This window comes from Acromyrmex echinatior, chromosome 6 (assembly GCF_024713525.1).
Source record: "Acromyrmex echinatior isolate Ae372 chromosome 6, ASM2471352v2, whole genome shotgun sequence".
In the NCBI taxonomy this organism is placed as follows: domain Eukaryota; kingdom Metazoa; phylum Arthropoda; class Insecta; order Hymenoptera; family Formicidae; genus Acromyrmex; species Acromyrmex echinatior.
In genome coordinates this window covers 5354371-5371136 of record NC_141857.1, presented here as the reverse complement: position 1 = coordinate 5371136, position 16766 = coordinate 5354371, and the positions used below count along the sequence as shown (strand labels likewise).

Genomic DNA, 16766 nt, shown 5'->3' with positions numbered 1-16766 from the left:
GTCGTTACGATAAATACCGTGATGCAGGATAGCGTGTTATTGCAAATCCGACTGCGAAAACAGAGCAGAACACGTCGAGTAACTCGACTGTCAACGGTTTTACGTTCTAGCTGACATATTTGAGTTGCCGTAATGTAGGTAGCGGAACGAAATTGTCGGTTCTGGAGAATTCGATCGATATGTAATTGGCGATGTACGCGGCGATCGCGTGGTATTTCCTTGGCAAGACAAAAGCAAACGCGCAACAATAGCACACGAGACTGGCGGCGACAACACAGAATATCGAACGGCGATTGCTTCGTAAAGAATGCCCGTGGAACATAAAGCTTCGCGGGAAAACTCGAGAAAAGTTAAACTCATTGTAAGAAAAACGTGCATGCGATTCAAAACAGAATTCAGAAGCTGAACGATCAGAATGGAGATCTTTGTGATAATTTATGCAATAACTTCTATTTAAAGAAAAACATTATTTCTTCGTACATTAAAGTGATGTCAACTGAGTTACATAATATTACACACGATTACACACGCTCACGTTATATTTTCACTAAAAATTTTCAAGAATGTGTGATAACATTTTAATTAAATTACGTTCTTTTAAAAATTCTGCGTGTATGCGTGTCAATTATAATTTGATTCGGAAAAAGCATTAACTCCATTTTTAAATTTTTAATTACAATACGTTGCACCGATCAATTCGGAGAATCATAAATATGTGGAAAGAATTTATTTAAATGCCTAAAAATGTAACTAGATACAGATCTGAAAATAATTTTGTTGGATATTAAAATAATTTGTACGCGTAGGATACTCGAGTTGATAAAATATCTCAATTTTCTGCAACGTTACTTGAGTATCTTACGTAATTTGAAAAAGTAATAATTATATAATAATTATACATCTACCAAAATTTTTAGGTAACTTTAGCCTCATTCTTTGCCTTTTACGTGTGCCTTTCATAAGTAGTGAGTAATAGAATCCTGTCTACGTTCCATCCGCATTCCACAGGAAAAACAAAAATTGAAGGAAGGAGATAGGAAGAAGAAAAAGCGACGGGGTACGTAAACGGAAGCACGTGGTACACACGACGGGCGTTTACGTCGCGGATAATGTCGGGTCGTCGTGGAGAAAACGAATGGTTCCTGGGGAGGATCGAGGATCGCGGCTAGAGGACGCGAACGGAAAAACGAGACGAGGTGAACGTAAACGCGGCCACGTGTCGCCGATAAATCGACCTTATCAATAAGATCGAGCTCTCTGCGCTTTCTTTCTCGTTCAGCGTTTTCCTGTCTTTCGTTCTCCTCTCCGTTCTGGCTTCCCGCCTTTCCCTTCCCTCCGTCGTCTCGACACCCCGCCGTAGTTATTCATATATTCCGTAAGTTTGGAATACATGAATAACCTACGAGTTTCAGGTATTCGTGCGAATCGTTTTCGATGAAGCTCCAAGTAAGAACCGTACCGGCAACGACGGCGTTTAGCGTCGTCTCGCAGAAAGCGACAGGTGACACGCATCCCGTTACGTATCCCCCTAGCCTCTTTCCAACTTCTTTTGAGTTATCTGAGATATTTCAGCACGAGTACAGAGAAAATCATTTTCTCTCGAAAATATAAGCGAATTTTATTCCAGATGTTAACGCTCGAGGTCTTAACAAGTTAAATATTTGACAGCCATTCGATCACGGGAGAAGATTCAAAATTGCTATTGAATTATTCGCTTCGAATATATATCGGAATTAAATTTGAAAGATGCTGTTCGAAAGCTCGTGCAATATATAAGCTCTCGTTTGTCCTCTATTTGGATCTTATATTTGTATACTTTGTGTATAAAGATTTTTTTTTTTCTCTCTCCCTATATAATAATTCCATTCTAATTTGATTATATTATCTAGTCGATTATATTATCTAGTCTTTACGAGTAATCGATGGTGAATTATTTGCCGCGAGATGAAAATACGACGCGCGAGAGAAATTTTTCTTAATTTCCTAATATCATGTGTCACACGTGTGCCATTATTTGACAGGTGCAAACTTTGCAGTTACAGCTCCGGTAATTTGATAAGTGCGATCGTATTTATGCGATGGTGATATTCATTTTCATAAAACCGAGGGACCGAGATTTATAATACGAGAAAATGAAATAAGATTATGACGTTCCATCTTCATTATCCAAACTCGCTGTGACATAAGTTTGATCGCGAAAATAGAACGAAAATTCGTTATCCGTTATTCCACCATTATTCGTCGAAATAATGTTCCTGTGATCTTCCATATTCCGTCGCCTCGCCAAAATGGGTCACCGATGCATAATTTCGCGCTCTTCACTTTTTTCGCGGTGTTACAACATCGACTGGACCAATCCTGACCGATCTCGGTTGTGAACGCGAAAAATCAACGAATCGACGAGTTCTTGCCCACGCTCGTTAGCGATTCGCATACATTGACATAAAAGCGTTTTTATCCGCTTCGTAAATGACGTGTTGCAGCAGTTAGGATCATATTATCGTTAATCGTCCCACGGACGAAAAACGTAACAACCTATTCGGTAATTACGGAATTATACAACACAATTTGAATTGTTCAATGCGCGTTTGCCTAATCATATCATCCTGCAATGTTACGTAGCTTCGTTTTTTCAGATTATAGCGTTATTGTCAAATAAAAAAAAAAAAATATTCCTTTGACTAACGCGATCGACGCTAATAGCGTTTTCTCTTGGCTGCACTAGTGCACATCAAGTGCATGTCAAATCCATCGTATACAACACGTAAAGATATATATTTTATAATTTAAGTAAAAAAACAATTAAAAATAATCGTAAAATTCTCACATTTTATTGTACTGTTAATTGTAAAATATATATTTTACAATTCGAAATATTTGCATTTTATTTCTACACTCAAATTAAGTAAGTGTACGGCTTTATGCAATTAGTATAGCAAGGTATAGTCATGCATTGGTATAGCCAAAAGAAAACGCTAGAAATACACAAGAAATAAAAGAGCAAATTATTAAATATATTCGAGGCGTTTTTTAACCGAGTGATAAGAATATGTATATATATATATATATATATTATTATTTTCATCTATTTCCTCGAAATATCTTATGTGCATGTGACATATTATGCGAGATTCTCGGCATATTACGTGGGTACTAAGCAGCTTGCGATAATGAAAGGTCCTTTCTGTATCGACTCGCATGAGAATCAAAGCGATGCTGAGATTTGTACTAATTCCAGACAATTCGCTACCAAACGTGAATTATTAGAAGCCGGATAGCAACGTTGCAATATTACTGGAAAATATTAAAAGCGCTATATTAAGGTTTCGACAAATCATAGCAATTATTCTTCCGCCATGAGCCGCGCTCGCGATTTTAATTGTTCGAACGCGAATGAGGGAAGTGGGGGAGGACTCTCGCGCACCGAAGTATTTATCTCGAAGCATTATTATTCCCGTCGAACGTGACCGTAACCCGCAATTGTTGCGTCAACTTAACGCAGCCGAGCACCGTGCTCTACGTATCGTCCGATCGTGTTTTACGATCGCTCGCGTCGACCGCGAATTCGACCGATATGCAATTACGGAATTGCCCTCGTATATCATCGACTGGCCCGCTTCGTGCAAAAGGGCCCTCCACACGTCATTTAACACGCGTATACGCGGGAATGGCAGATGCGGAAGTTTTTCCAACTGCGGCCCAAATGCGACCCGATGGTTCATGCCCGATGGTTAGTAGTGACGAGTGGAGTTCTTTGCCATGTTCAATTTCGCAAAGTAACTCTCACGTTGCTTCAACATTTCGGCAGAATAGACAGAGTAACGGGGAAAATGTGTGCGATGAGAAATAATATTAATGAATAATATCTAATAAGAGACAGGTAACTTTTGTGTACAACTAACTTGATCTGTTAATCTGAGTATAAATTTTCCAATCGACGATTAAACTATTGAGTGTATAACCCTCTAAAATTTTTAGGATGAATTATCTTAAGGATTGAAAATAGAGCCACTCTTGTTCAAAATTGGCTCAATTTTTAATCTTAGAATGATATTTTATTCCAAGAATGTAGAGAGTAATTAATTAGCGAGAAGAAATAAAATAAGGAATGATATAAATGTATACTTCTAATTATATTCTGCTTCGTAACACTCTGCTGAGCAAAATTTTATACAGACCCGAGTAGGTGTAATAGAGAATGAGTTAATCAGACATCTGTAGCATTTCGACATATAGTCGTTCTCGAGTATCATTGTGATCAGCGGAAAATCGTGGAAATGCAAGAGAGGGGGAGATCATGGTAAGCTGAGCTTCTCTCTCTCTCTCTCTCTCTCTCTCTCTCTCATACTTGCAACGACTGCAACACAGATCCCAAAAATATCTCGGCGTTAGCTCGCGCACCCACGCCGGGGCTCTCGTTCGAACTCTACGCGCTTTTATTTATAACTCAATGTTAAAAAAAAGTGACAGCACGTCGAGAGTCGCGCATACGTCGTCATCGTCGTCGTCGTCGTTGTCGTCTCTGTCGTTTTACGGGCGTCGCGGAAAAAACGTGGCGCGCGTCCCGTTTGCGTTGAGTTATGAAAGTCGGGCTTAACTCCGCGTAAATCGCGACTCGAAATTCGGAATTCGCATTCGCGAATTATCCCCTCTCTCTCTCTCTCTCTCTCTCTCTCTCTCTCTCTCTCTCTCTCTCTCCCCCCCCTCTCTTCGTCATTTCATTTCTTGTCCCCTCGCGTTACCGATCCTTCCTTCACGCTCGCCAACTCCTCGTCCATGTCGAATCCTCTTTTCCCTCCGCCCTCTCCGTTCTTTCCTTTCAATTTTTCTCGTCCGTACACTCTATGTCCTTCTTTCTCTTCCGCACATTCACCGCTCGGTGTTTCTTCCCTCTTCTTTGTTATTCCCTCCCTTCTGCCGCATCTCTCTTTATTTTAGCCCGAGGCGAGCGCCGAGATGATAACGGAAAGTCGAAGGGGTTCGAGGGGGGTGGCACAAGGGGGAGGCAAGGCGAAAAGAGCAGGGAAGAGAGGAGAGGCGATAGAATATGCGAGAGCAAATGAGAGAGAGAGAGAGAGAATGAAATGAAGAGGACGAAAAAAGTGAAAGAGAAACAGAGAGACACAGAATGAGAGAGGAAGAAAGGAGATGGAGAACAGGGGATGGGAGGCGAGATAGAAAATGAACGCCCGCTCGTACAGAGAGCTCGTCCAACGGGCTCTACTCCTCTCCTCTCCTCTCCTCTCCTCTCCTCTCCTCTCCTCTCCTCTCCTCTCCTCTCCTCTCCTCTCCTCTCCTCTCCTCTCCTCTCCTCTCCTCTCCTCTCCTCTCCTCTCCTCTCCTCTCCTCTCCTCTCCTCTCCTCTCCTTTCCTTTCCTTTCCTCTCTTCTCCTCTCCTCTTCTCATCTCGCCTCACCAGACTCTCACGAGTCGTGGTTTCGTAACACGCGTCTCTCCCTCTTTCTTTCTCTGTCTTTCTTCTCGTCTCTTCTCGCTCGGAAAACACGATACATCGTCCACACTACGTATATATCGCATCAGAAATTCCGTATCTTGGCAAAGATGCGGCGCGCGATGGAAACGTAGAATAAAACCTGACGTTAATGGGGTAATAGAGTTTTCCCGTCATCCACGTTCTCGCGTCAGCGACGACGTGTCTTAAATAAAAGTAATCTTTAAGCGTGAACCTACAGTGATCTATAAGCAGCGACTTGTAATTGCACACTCGATCGCGTAGCTTTCCGGCTAAACAGGCACAACAACTTTTAAAATACGCGAGCTTGACTCATGGACATACTTAAGAGATTTAAAAGTTAAGAATATACATGTTATATAACCGATTAATAAATATGCGTACATTAGCCACTACAGCTGGCTTACCCTGCTTGGTAGGTGTGTTTATACGCGAATAATTAGCAAATGATTAATCGTTGATTAATTTGAGATACAACAGGGTGTGCAATCTTCGCTGAAAATGATTGGTCGTAACAACAGTCGAATTCATTATCGTACTTGCGCCGCCTATATTATAGATTTACTAACTAAATGGAAACATCGTAAATTTTAATCTAAACATTCAATCTTGATTATACAATGAAATAATTTATATCTTAATTAAATGTAAAATATGGTGATATTAATAATATATGAATTTAAACTAATCATCTAATCATATTTCATATCTTTGTAAATTCTTATAAATTTTTATAAAAAGTTAATCCTTTCTGAAAAAAATTTTATATCTTTGTAATAATTGTTTTCACTTACAGTACACTTCAATTCAATGTACGAAATCTTGTTTAAACAAAACGCAATAACTGAGCCTGACTTTATATTTTCAAAACGCTTTAATTCTGGATTGATTAATATTGTCACTTTGTCTCTTAGTTGATGTTGTGCACATTTATCAATCAAACAATATGATGTATCTTTATCGAGAATATTTATACGATATCGTATTGCCAGTGATTTATACAAAACTATAAAAGGAATACAAGAGTTTTGAGGCTTCCCCAAACATAAAATTCATATCGCGGGAAATCAGAGAAATACACTCGAAAAATGAGAAGAAGCCCCCAAATGTGATCGTGCACACATGAATTAATATTTCCACTGTTTATCGAACAGATACAAAATCCGAGACGTGGTTGAGTGGAGCGATGGTCCTTTGGACGAAAAATTTCGCCATTTATTTACTTCGTTTTGCATCTTTCAAATATTAACATTGTCCGATAATCGGAATTAAAATTAATGAAATGATGCAGCGTGAGACTGTTCAAATTTTCTGAATCGAGTACCTATAGGATTAATTTCGATACAATATGTTTAATAATACGATTATAAATACAAAGAGACGCAAGAATTTCGATGAAAAAAGGAGAGAGAGAGAGAGAGAAAGAGAGAGGGGGGGGGGGGAGGAAATGACAAAGGATCCTCTCATTAATATCTTCGTATATAATACGAGGTTAATTTTTATGCGAATAGAGATGCGTTCTGTATTTTTCTACAGTAGGATTCATTAAAAGTTCCTTGCGACTCAATTCGGGTCGCGACGCAAAGTTTGGAAACCACTGCTGCAGTTACGCATGCCCGCTTTCAGTCTGCAACCCGATATAGATTATAACATGATTAAATTGATGAACATATCATTTGGTCTAGAATTATAACGTAATTAGTTATCCGTAAAACGGATCACACACGACACACACAATACACATTCTCGATGATCGCATAAATTGTGTACATTGCGTTTCATGGATATCTATTTATGCGGATTACTTCTTCCGATCGTACGTGATTACTTTACTTGATCAATTTAACACCTGAATTGCAACAAAAATACCGATTGCGCTCTGTGTATAAAGCTACACGATTAAAGGTAGATTTTATCGCGCATTATTGGACGGCGACAGATCGATGAGGCAAAGTTTAATAACCAAGGGAATTGTGCACATTCTTCGCCTCGATAAATAACTGCCGCGCATAACTTGTCCCGTAACTTATTGATAGGAGAGATTTACGGTAATTTTATTTGTATTTATGAGACACAAACAAACACGTGTACACATGTGACAACATATTCGTGATACGAATACTCGAAATAGTTTCACTATTCAAACTTTAAAATGTCAAACTGACTTAAAATTTAGAATTTGTCAGACACATTTTAACGTGTGTAATTTTAGTAACATTTATAATACATTCGTGTGAATATATAAATATATCGTAAAAAACAATAATTATAAGAATAGAAAGTACAAAAGAATGTATAGGTATATATATCGCAAAAAGTTATATTATGTCGTAATAAATAAAATTACTTAAGAAAAAAAGAGAAAAAAAGAAAGAAAAAAAAAAGTAACGAGCGTTCACGAAATAACCGTAATTATGTCGCCTAATAATATCATGATCATCGATTCAATTTCGTTCGAAATATGACTTGCGTGACGTTGCAAAAGACCGATAATCATCGCGTTTAGAGATCGATAACAGCGCGGCCGGTAATGATCGCTATTAGAGGAGACGACGACGACGATGACGACAACAACGACGAGTGTCGACTCTCTCGATTCTCAAGCTGGTTCAAATCGATAGCTCAGAACCGGTTCCAAGTTCCCGGTGGCTAATTGATCTTGCAAAGCGCAAGCGATGTTGGACAAATATTAGCATCGGAGGTAATTATCGACGGACATACGCACGCACGCATTGCGGAGCACGCAGCAAAGATCGAATCTAGTTCAAAGCCGATTCCTAAGAAATTAGAAAAACTTGGCAATACTGTGGCGCTCTAAGCTATGCTTGGAGCTTATTTTATATATACATATAATGTCCCAACAAATATTATAAATAAAATAATTTCAATAATAAATAATCACCCAGTTTTAAATTGTTTGACAATTTCCTCAAACGTTAAATTATTAACCTTTTAATGATTTTAGTATAAATGCGAAACTTTCAGAGAGAGAGACTAGAAGCAATTTTGATTTAATTAAAATTCCTTTTGTTGTAATTATGCCTTTCAATGACGCTGTATAATTTAATATTATAAGCCCGAATAGATAACAGACAATAATTAGATAATAGACAAACTATGTTAATAAATAATTAAAATTCAAAAATTCCGTGTAACATATTATATATATATATATATATATATATGTTTTTAATGTTCAATTGCGTTCTGTGTTAAATATTACATCATAGAACTGACGTATTTCTATATTTTTTTCACAGCGATCCGGCGTATCTTTTGGACGTAGAACAACTTTATCGTAGCATAGAATTCATGCCTTATTGAATATCTTCAAGACTTAGAAACGCACTGCGCCTAGACACGGGTCGGCCGTCCATGCCGAATCTCTAGGGAGCTCCGCGATTATTCCGGGCGCAAATTTATTTTTATCAGTCTGGTAGCAGCTTGTTGCCGGCGCTCGGGGCGCCGGCGTTGCCGGATTAGAAGTTTTTCGCGTCAATATTTGCAAGCAAGGCCCCCTGTAGCCAAGATAAGTCGTTAGAGTGATCAATATGTTTATAACGATAGAGAATTGCCGGTAATACGAACTTCGGACTCTATAATTTCATATATAGTCTAGACTTCAATGTCACAGGATCATTTAACTATCATTAAGAGATATCAAACTGAAGCCTGGCCAATTTTCTGTGTTTTGTATATCAGCGAGGTAATTATATATATAATTTACGAGGTTCGATAATAGTGAATATACGTGTATTTCAATGATATCGTATCGTTCCCACAAATAATAATAACTAGTACCACGTTGCTGTTCTCTTTGTAGTTTCAATTAACTCTTAATTAATTCTTGCTAAAATTTATGAGATACAGATACGCGAGAATAATCTCCGCATTAAATCGTAACAGTGAAAATGCAATGATTGGCGCAGATACGTTTTCCCATATCGAAAATTGAACCCGCCGGAATTACCCCGGTTTCAATTCCCGGCGTGCCGAGAACGTCGTCGCTCCAACGGAAACTGCTGTCTTCTCGGCACCTTCGCGGTAATATCCGTAAGGAGAATTTACGTTGCGCACAGGAAGACAAAAGCGAGACAAAAAGAAGACAAAAGAGGAAGAGCAGGGAGCTCCGAAATAGCATTCACTGCGCTACCCACGCCGGGCCAATCGTAAAATTGGCACAACAGGGAAAACTATGGAAAATGTAGCAGCCGTAGTGAGAGCTTTACGTGTGTACTACGCGTTGTCATTCAGATTTCCCTCAAGAGTATATATATATATACGAAGATACCTTGCAACCGTGCAAGGTACTGGGACCAAAACGAACAAGCGCCATGAACCTGCGCGATTGGTGAAATCGCGCGTCAAATAAATGGTTGCGTTCAGAAGAGAAAACTTAGTGTCCCTAGAAGTGAAAGCCGATCTTGTCCTATTTTCGATTGGCTTGATGAAAAATGGAGGAATCGATCAGATTTTTTTTTAATCATATTAAAAGATCGGCCAGCGGACTCAACAGTTGAGCGCTTAATATTATTGGGGTATACTTTTAGGTCATCCAATCAAAGATCTTTAGATCTTTAAAAGAATTCATCAATAACAGCGAGTGCTCACTCAATAATTGAGTTCACTAAATGCGCCCAATATGATTGGTTCTCGCCTCTATTTTTTTACTTTGGATCCAAATGTAAGAAACTAATAAAATTAAAGAAAATTGAACAGTGAGTACTCACTGTCGAATTTTCTTTTCTGAACGCAGCCATTATTTTGTTGAAGCGCACGACTTGCCCGACGATTTCGGTTGCGGGCGTTGCCGGCGTCGTGTGATGTAGGTCGTACGTTACGAAATCGGAACTCGCGGCCAACATTGTTGCGTCCTTTTTCCTTGGCGGGGGAAACGAAGTCGTTAGGCCTCTCGTTGCGAGAAAGAGATATGTAACTACGAAGAGGAATCACTACAAATACGACAGTGACAACGATGGCGACAACGTTGCTATTAATCTCGCGCGGCTAATTTTGGAATGCTGCCTTATTACGCTTTAAGTGTGTCGCGAAGTTGGTGATTTCTGGCGTGTCTCGAGTATAATTAAGTTTAATGCGAGCGCGGTCTCCCGTCAGCGACGACGGGGCGGCGGCAGTTAAATCAGATTAAGATCCCAACGGAGCACCGCGTACGATTGAATTAATATAATAATATGTACGACGAGAAGCGCGTACGACGATTTGATCTAGAATTTTTTTTTTTTCTTTCTTTTCTATCGAGACGCATCGCGATTAGCTGCAAGGACCGATGGTGATCGTAGCTCGCGTGACGCTGCAAAAGTCGCGACTGAGTGTAATAAATACATACGAATAAATACATAAGACGCGCAGAATCATACAGGCAAAAACGCCGGAGTAATTATACCTCGATCGCTTTACGAGAAGGCCACATATAACGAAACAGGTTTCTCGATTACTTAATGAGTGTTGAAGCTCTCCTCTTTCTCGCGCGAGTTTACGTAATTTCCATTAACGTCGTTCATTAGCGCGACGGCGGCGCCGGCGATCCAAAATCGCTGGAGATATTGCTCGAATCCCGCATCGCGATCGATGCGGAACAATCGTTGCTCAAGTCAGGCCTACTTCTCTCCAGCACGGATTTCTTCGGCCGGAGACTTGACGATCGCGCATGCGAAATTATCCCGGGGATCGGTACATTGCAACATCGTTCAGAAGTCAACGTAGACCTCGAAACGCATATTCATGTTTGAGAAACTAGCATTAATTATCCAGGGTTTACGTAATGAACCAAACAATTCATTTCAACTTAATCGCTATTTACGCGTGCGTAAATTAAGAGTGCGAAGCATAAACTTAACTTTCGTCAAACTCTCTGAAACGCGATGATTACTAGATACGGATTACTGGAAAATTCCAGCTAATTAGTTTCCACGAAGTTCCAACCAGAGATACCTACCGTTACGATATTTAATCTGACATTTTATTAATGTATAATAAATAAATAGAATAAAAAATGATTTATTGACAATAATTTATAATTAATAATACGCACAGAAAGAACAGTTTTATATTGTAGAATCTAAAAATTTATATAATTAGATACAATGGAAATCATTTTTGTTCAATTATCAAAATAATTTTATGCGGTAACGCTTGAGCGCTGATGATAAAAGATTTTTTTTTTATATTCTAACAACCAGTTTGAGAGATCCTACACAATTATAGTAGTTCAAACAAAATTATTTTCAAATCTATCTAAATAAATTTTCAAATACTTCAGCAAAATTTTGTTTTTTCCATACACAATTTAGACAAAAGTCTTATCATATTCGCTCTTATCTGCCACAATACATAAATATAGTTACATATAATAATATATAAGATAAAGTCCTCAATTTTGTCCGTTATCTTAATTATAAGTCAAAAAGCACATATTTCCGCTGTAGGTATTCTAGAAAAACGTAGTAAAAAAAAAATGATAGTGGAAAGATTAACCTTCGAGATATTCGCGTGTTGCTCGGGGTGTTACATCGCCTTTTCACAATCCTTCGTTCGCGATTAGCAACATTGCAACACTGCGAGTCGGAGAATTCTGCGTTTACCAGCTAACCACATCTCCCACCCGATTTCTCGGTACCGTAGACCGGAAGCACAGGGATTCGCCCAGCGCGAAAAAGGGAGGAAATTCTTCTCTCAGGGAGAAATTTTCGGATCTCCGTTGCCGCCACGGAGCTCCCATCGCTACGAATCCTCCTTTCCTTTCCGTTCTTCCATCTCACTAGCAACACCGCTCATAAATAGCCGTACCGGAGGCGGTCGTAAGGGTTTCCCTTATCTGCGTCAGCGTTTCTGCCCGCACAATTACCTACGGGTTTTCTTCGCGGTTATACGTACGCCACTTCTCCCTCCTCGTACGCGTTCCTTTTTCCTTCCCCCTCTCCCTGCCCCTTCTCTTTCGACAACTTGCAGACGTACACGTTAGCATATTGCGCGCGCGAGTGTGCTCAAGCCTGATTTACACGATTTCTCATTCTCTTCGTGAAAAAAAAAAAAAAAAGAAAAAAACTGGACGTTCTCGAGCCCGGAGCATCCGTGATATTCTTTCACTTTCCTCAAACGTTATTTTTTTCATAAATATTAAAGATAAAACTACACGTTCGTATATCTCTTCTCGACAAAACAAAGACGATGGAATAGATATTAGATATTTGGAATTTATTCTCTTTGAAAAATCTCCTTTCCGAAAGATTCGTAGAACTTCCTGTTTTTCCCACTACCTTAGTTCGAGAACGTCACGGTCTCTTCATTTTTGGGGGAACATTATTCGATCAAGGCTCAACCGTGTGTAAATTCGGCTTTACACTTGCACAACCTTGCAGCACAGCTGTACGTGTCAGCTGTGTATGTGTGCATGTGTGTGTTTTTGTACAAGTATGTGTGGATGAGTCTCGCATACTGACGTAATACCCTGGCATTCGGCGAGTTTCGGTGGTTGTCGACTCACCTCGCTCGATGGTATTCGCTCTTTCGACCTTCCCGTCCGAACAAGAGATGTAAAGGCAACGTGCGCTGCAACGTCTACGATGGCGATGGAACGTACGTAAACACCGAGCTTACCGTTCGTTCCTGAAGTGTTCTTCGCCGTTGAAAACCGTTCCCTCCGCCATGGAGAACGACGCGCTCGATCCGGCCGTTACCAAGGATGCCGTAGTACAAGGACGCTGAACTATCGATCCTTCCCCGAGCCGGAGGAACTCGACGAAATCGTCGAATATGACGAAATCGTCCCTCCTCACGAGTTATTCGATTGACTTTGGCAACGCAGAAAGAAAACGAATCGATAACTTTTTCGTCTTACCAGGAGAATGAGATATTGACTGTACTTAAACTTATTCATATATCGGAATGGAAACATTGATAGCGTTGTGCATTGGAAAAAAAAAAGTACGGAGAGACCACTACTGTGAGAATTGCTTTCATTTGGTTCAATTTAATATCAGGATTATTAAGAATGTAGAATTTGTAATATATTCAATAAAATTATATATACATACACATATATATGTATATATATACATATATATATTTCAATTAATATTCTACGCAGACTTTTTTTATTGCAAGCTAGACGCTATTTTCGTAATCGATTACGAAATAGCGGAGGAGAACGCGAGTAACCTTGTAATTTTTCTTAGAATTATTAATGTTAAACGCGAGTTTTCCTGTTTCGATACAAATCGATTGGAGATTTATGAACGTTATACCAACGAGCCTGATACGTGAATGTAATATAAAAGAATTTTTAAAGAGCTTTAATACGTTTTTTTTCTCGCGATCCTCACTGGAATTTTGTAATTCTTAACGATAGTATCAGTATCGTTATATTATTGTTGAGCAGATATTATGTATGCTAAAAAAAAGCTGCACAATGATAATATAACGATACCGACACTGTCGTTAAATGTTACAGAATCTCGGTGCTCCTTCATTAACTGGAGCAAAAATCATACTAATTATTTGCATCTCTTCTTGAATGACAATTCCCTTGAATTACAGATTGTTCTTTGAAATACCTTTTAACGCTAATTTAATAAAGAAGAAACGCCGTGATTATCTTTACGATGTTCCGATTGACGCTGCAATTACATCGGAAAATAGATTTGAAACTAGAAAAATGCATTTAACGTGAAATAAAAGTTAAGATACGAAATAAAGGTCTCCCTTCATAAAAAAACTTCGGATTGTGTTATTTATGTGCAAACTTTTCAGCTAATTCAGCGCGCACTTTCCCTTTGGCCTGAATATTCTCTGCTAGAAAATTTATTTTACTTTCATAATAGTTCTGTATTTCGTCGTATACAAAAAAAAAAGCAGCATTACAGCCGCAATCTAAATGGGCCATTGAGAACGGTTAGTTCTAGTACTCCAACATTTACGGATTTTTCCCTAGAGTATCCTTCTTTCAAAAGCACGTATAAACGAGACATGGAAACATTTCCGTCGCATTCTTTTCGCTTTTAATAGAAGGACATTTAATTGCGATAAAATACCTACTCCTCGCGATTCGCAAAGCTTTAGAAGAACACCGTTGACATCTTTGGAGACCATTTTCGAGCGTTCTCCGCTACAGAATTACTTATCTAATTACTTATCTAACGAGAACCACTTAACGTTACTTTAATTTTTTACAAATCTAAATCCGATTTTTTCGCGTCCCAACATCGCATCCTTGAAGCCGGGGTTTAATACGACTTTTTTCTTTTTTCTTTTTTTTTTTAAGTACGGTCAATTATTCATTCTAATTGAGGGGCTTTACGCGAACATTTGCGCGAAGGACAAAACCTACATCCGAGGAAGGAACAACCCGGATTAATAATAATTAAACTACTTGACCCGTATAACGCTGTTCGTGCGAATAACGTTGCAAGGGTTTCTTGCGAGATCCGGGAAATCGAGAGAGACGTTTCTTCCGCGGCGGGAAAAGGTCGAAGCGAGGAATGATATCCGAGAATTATAAAGAGCTTGCGCGTCGACAGGTAGGAGAGAATCTGCTTATTTTTCGGTTGCTGCAACGCTCGGTAATTAAAACGAATATGGCATTAAAGCGCCGGTTTGCTTAAGAGGAGACCGTAACGACGACGACGACGACGACGACGACGACGACGACGACGACGACGACGACGACGACGACGACGACGAGGACGACGACGAGGACGACGACGAGGACGATGGATATGCAGCAACGCGGAAAAGCGTCACGCGCGTGTCCGATGAGAAACGCAGCGATTTCGTTGCCTGTAATAACGCCGCGATCTCTGTCGTTCCTAATTGGCTGCCACTTGTGAACCTGCTCCTCGGGATGACTTTCGTTAATTGGTACCCGCGCAAACGGCAATTCGAGGTAAATCATCAAGACGGATAATATCTCGACTCGCTTGCGACGTGAATTCCGTGATCGCTCGATCGAGATCGACGCTGATATCAAACACCGAGTCCGCTCTTGTTGACATTGCTCGACTGACTGAGCTTAGATGACATAGTGATACGGGAGACTCGGTAACTAGGTAATGCAACTAAAATATGAATTATCTCGTCGAAAATTCCACAATAATGGAGACAGAATAGACTGGCGCGTTTTGAGGGAGATATTTATTGTCTTATTACTATGCGAACTGTTTAATGAATAGTGGTGGGGAAACGGATAGTTGGAAACCAATTTGTGTAATGATATCAGTGTACGAGCTGGTCAATGAAATGGTATGAGTAACGTTTCGTGTCCCAAACGACTGAATTAATCATTAGGCGGAGTTAGATTACAGTTATTAGTTAATCGAGTCGTGTTCAATAAAAGACATTACGCTGTCACTAATGAATGAACATCGCAATCGGTCAATCGTCTACGCTCGCGGCCTGTATGTTGCATTAAAAAAGAACACAGAATCGATGACGTGATGAGAGTGGCAATTATACGATATTGATGCCGCTGTCGCGAGCGCTCAGCGAATTCGTCTCGGCGGAAGAATCTAAAAACGCGAAGTTGTACGTCTCTCGTTATCGTCGTCGATCGCGGTAACTCGCGATTACTCGCGCTTTTTTTTCTCTCCGCACGCAAAAAAAAAAAAAAGTACCGACTCAGTTATACGGCGGATACGGCCTTATTAGCGTTGCAATTATATCCCGCGTATCACTGTATTACACAATGGCAGTAACGAGCGCGCATGCAGTAATAAATTACGACGGCTCCCGTAATCATTACCGTGGAGTTTCGTGTAACAGCGGCGTCCTATCAGTTTACATTCGACTTTAATTGCAGCGTGCAGCGCAGCAGCGGCGGTGGCGATGGCGGTGTGGCGCGGCTTTTTGGAACGAACGCGAATTCTCGCTCGTCCTCCCCTCCCTCCCCCCGCGCGGTCAGAGTATAGCTATAACGGGTACGGAATAATTAAAAGCACTTTTAATAAATTAATATAATATTACCACTCATTTTCCGGGCATTATCCCCGCGAAACATTTAATAATGCCCCGAAGTAGAGGGGGGGAGATAGCGTTGAAAGGGGGGGGGGAGGGAAGGGAGATCTTTCTACCTTCATTTTTTTTTTCGATCAACGGGTTCATTAATTCATCGCGCTGCGCTGCGCTTCTCGTAAAATTATTCCGCCCCTATGGCTCACGGCATAGTGTATCATACAATGCCGACATGGCACGCGTTATATGTATATCAGCCATCGAACACATTTTTTTTCTGCGCGCCAGACATAATAATTATGCCGAAATTAAAAACACGTATCGGGCA

At 39.9% G+C, this 16766-nt stretch overlaps 2 protein-coding genes across 4 annotated transcripts in view; one reads left to right on the top strand and one right to left on the bottom strand.

Moving 5' to 3' along the window:
• The window catches only part of Tdg (Thymine DNA glycosylase), a 121661-nt gene that overhangs the window by 11092 nt on the left and 93803 nt on the right, over positions 1 to 16766 (top strand). The gene's annotated exons all lie outside the window — the stretch shown is intronic.
• The window catches only part of Dnmt3 (DNA methyltransferase 3), a 134330-nt gene that overhangs the window by 32084 nt on the left and 85480 nt on the right, over positions 1 to 16766 (bottom strand). The window lies entirely within an intron of this gene.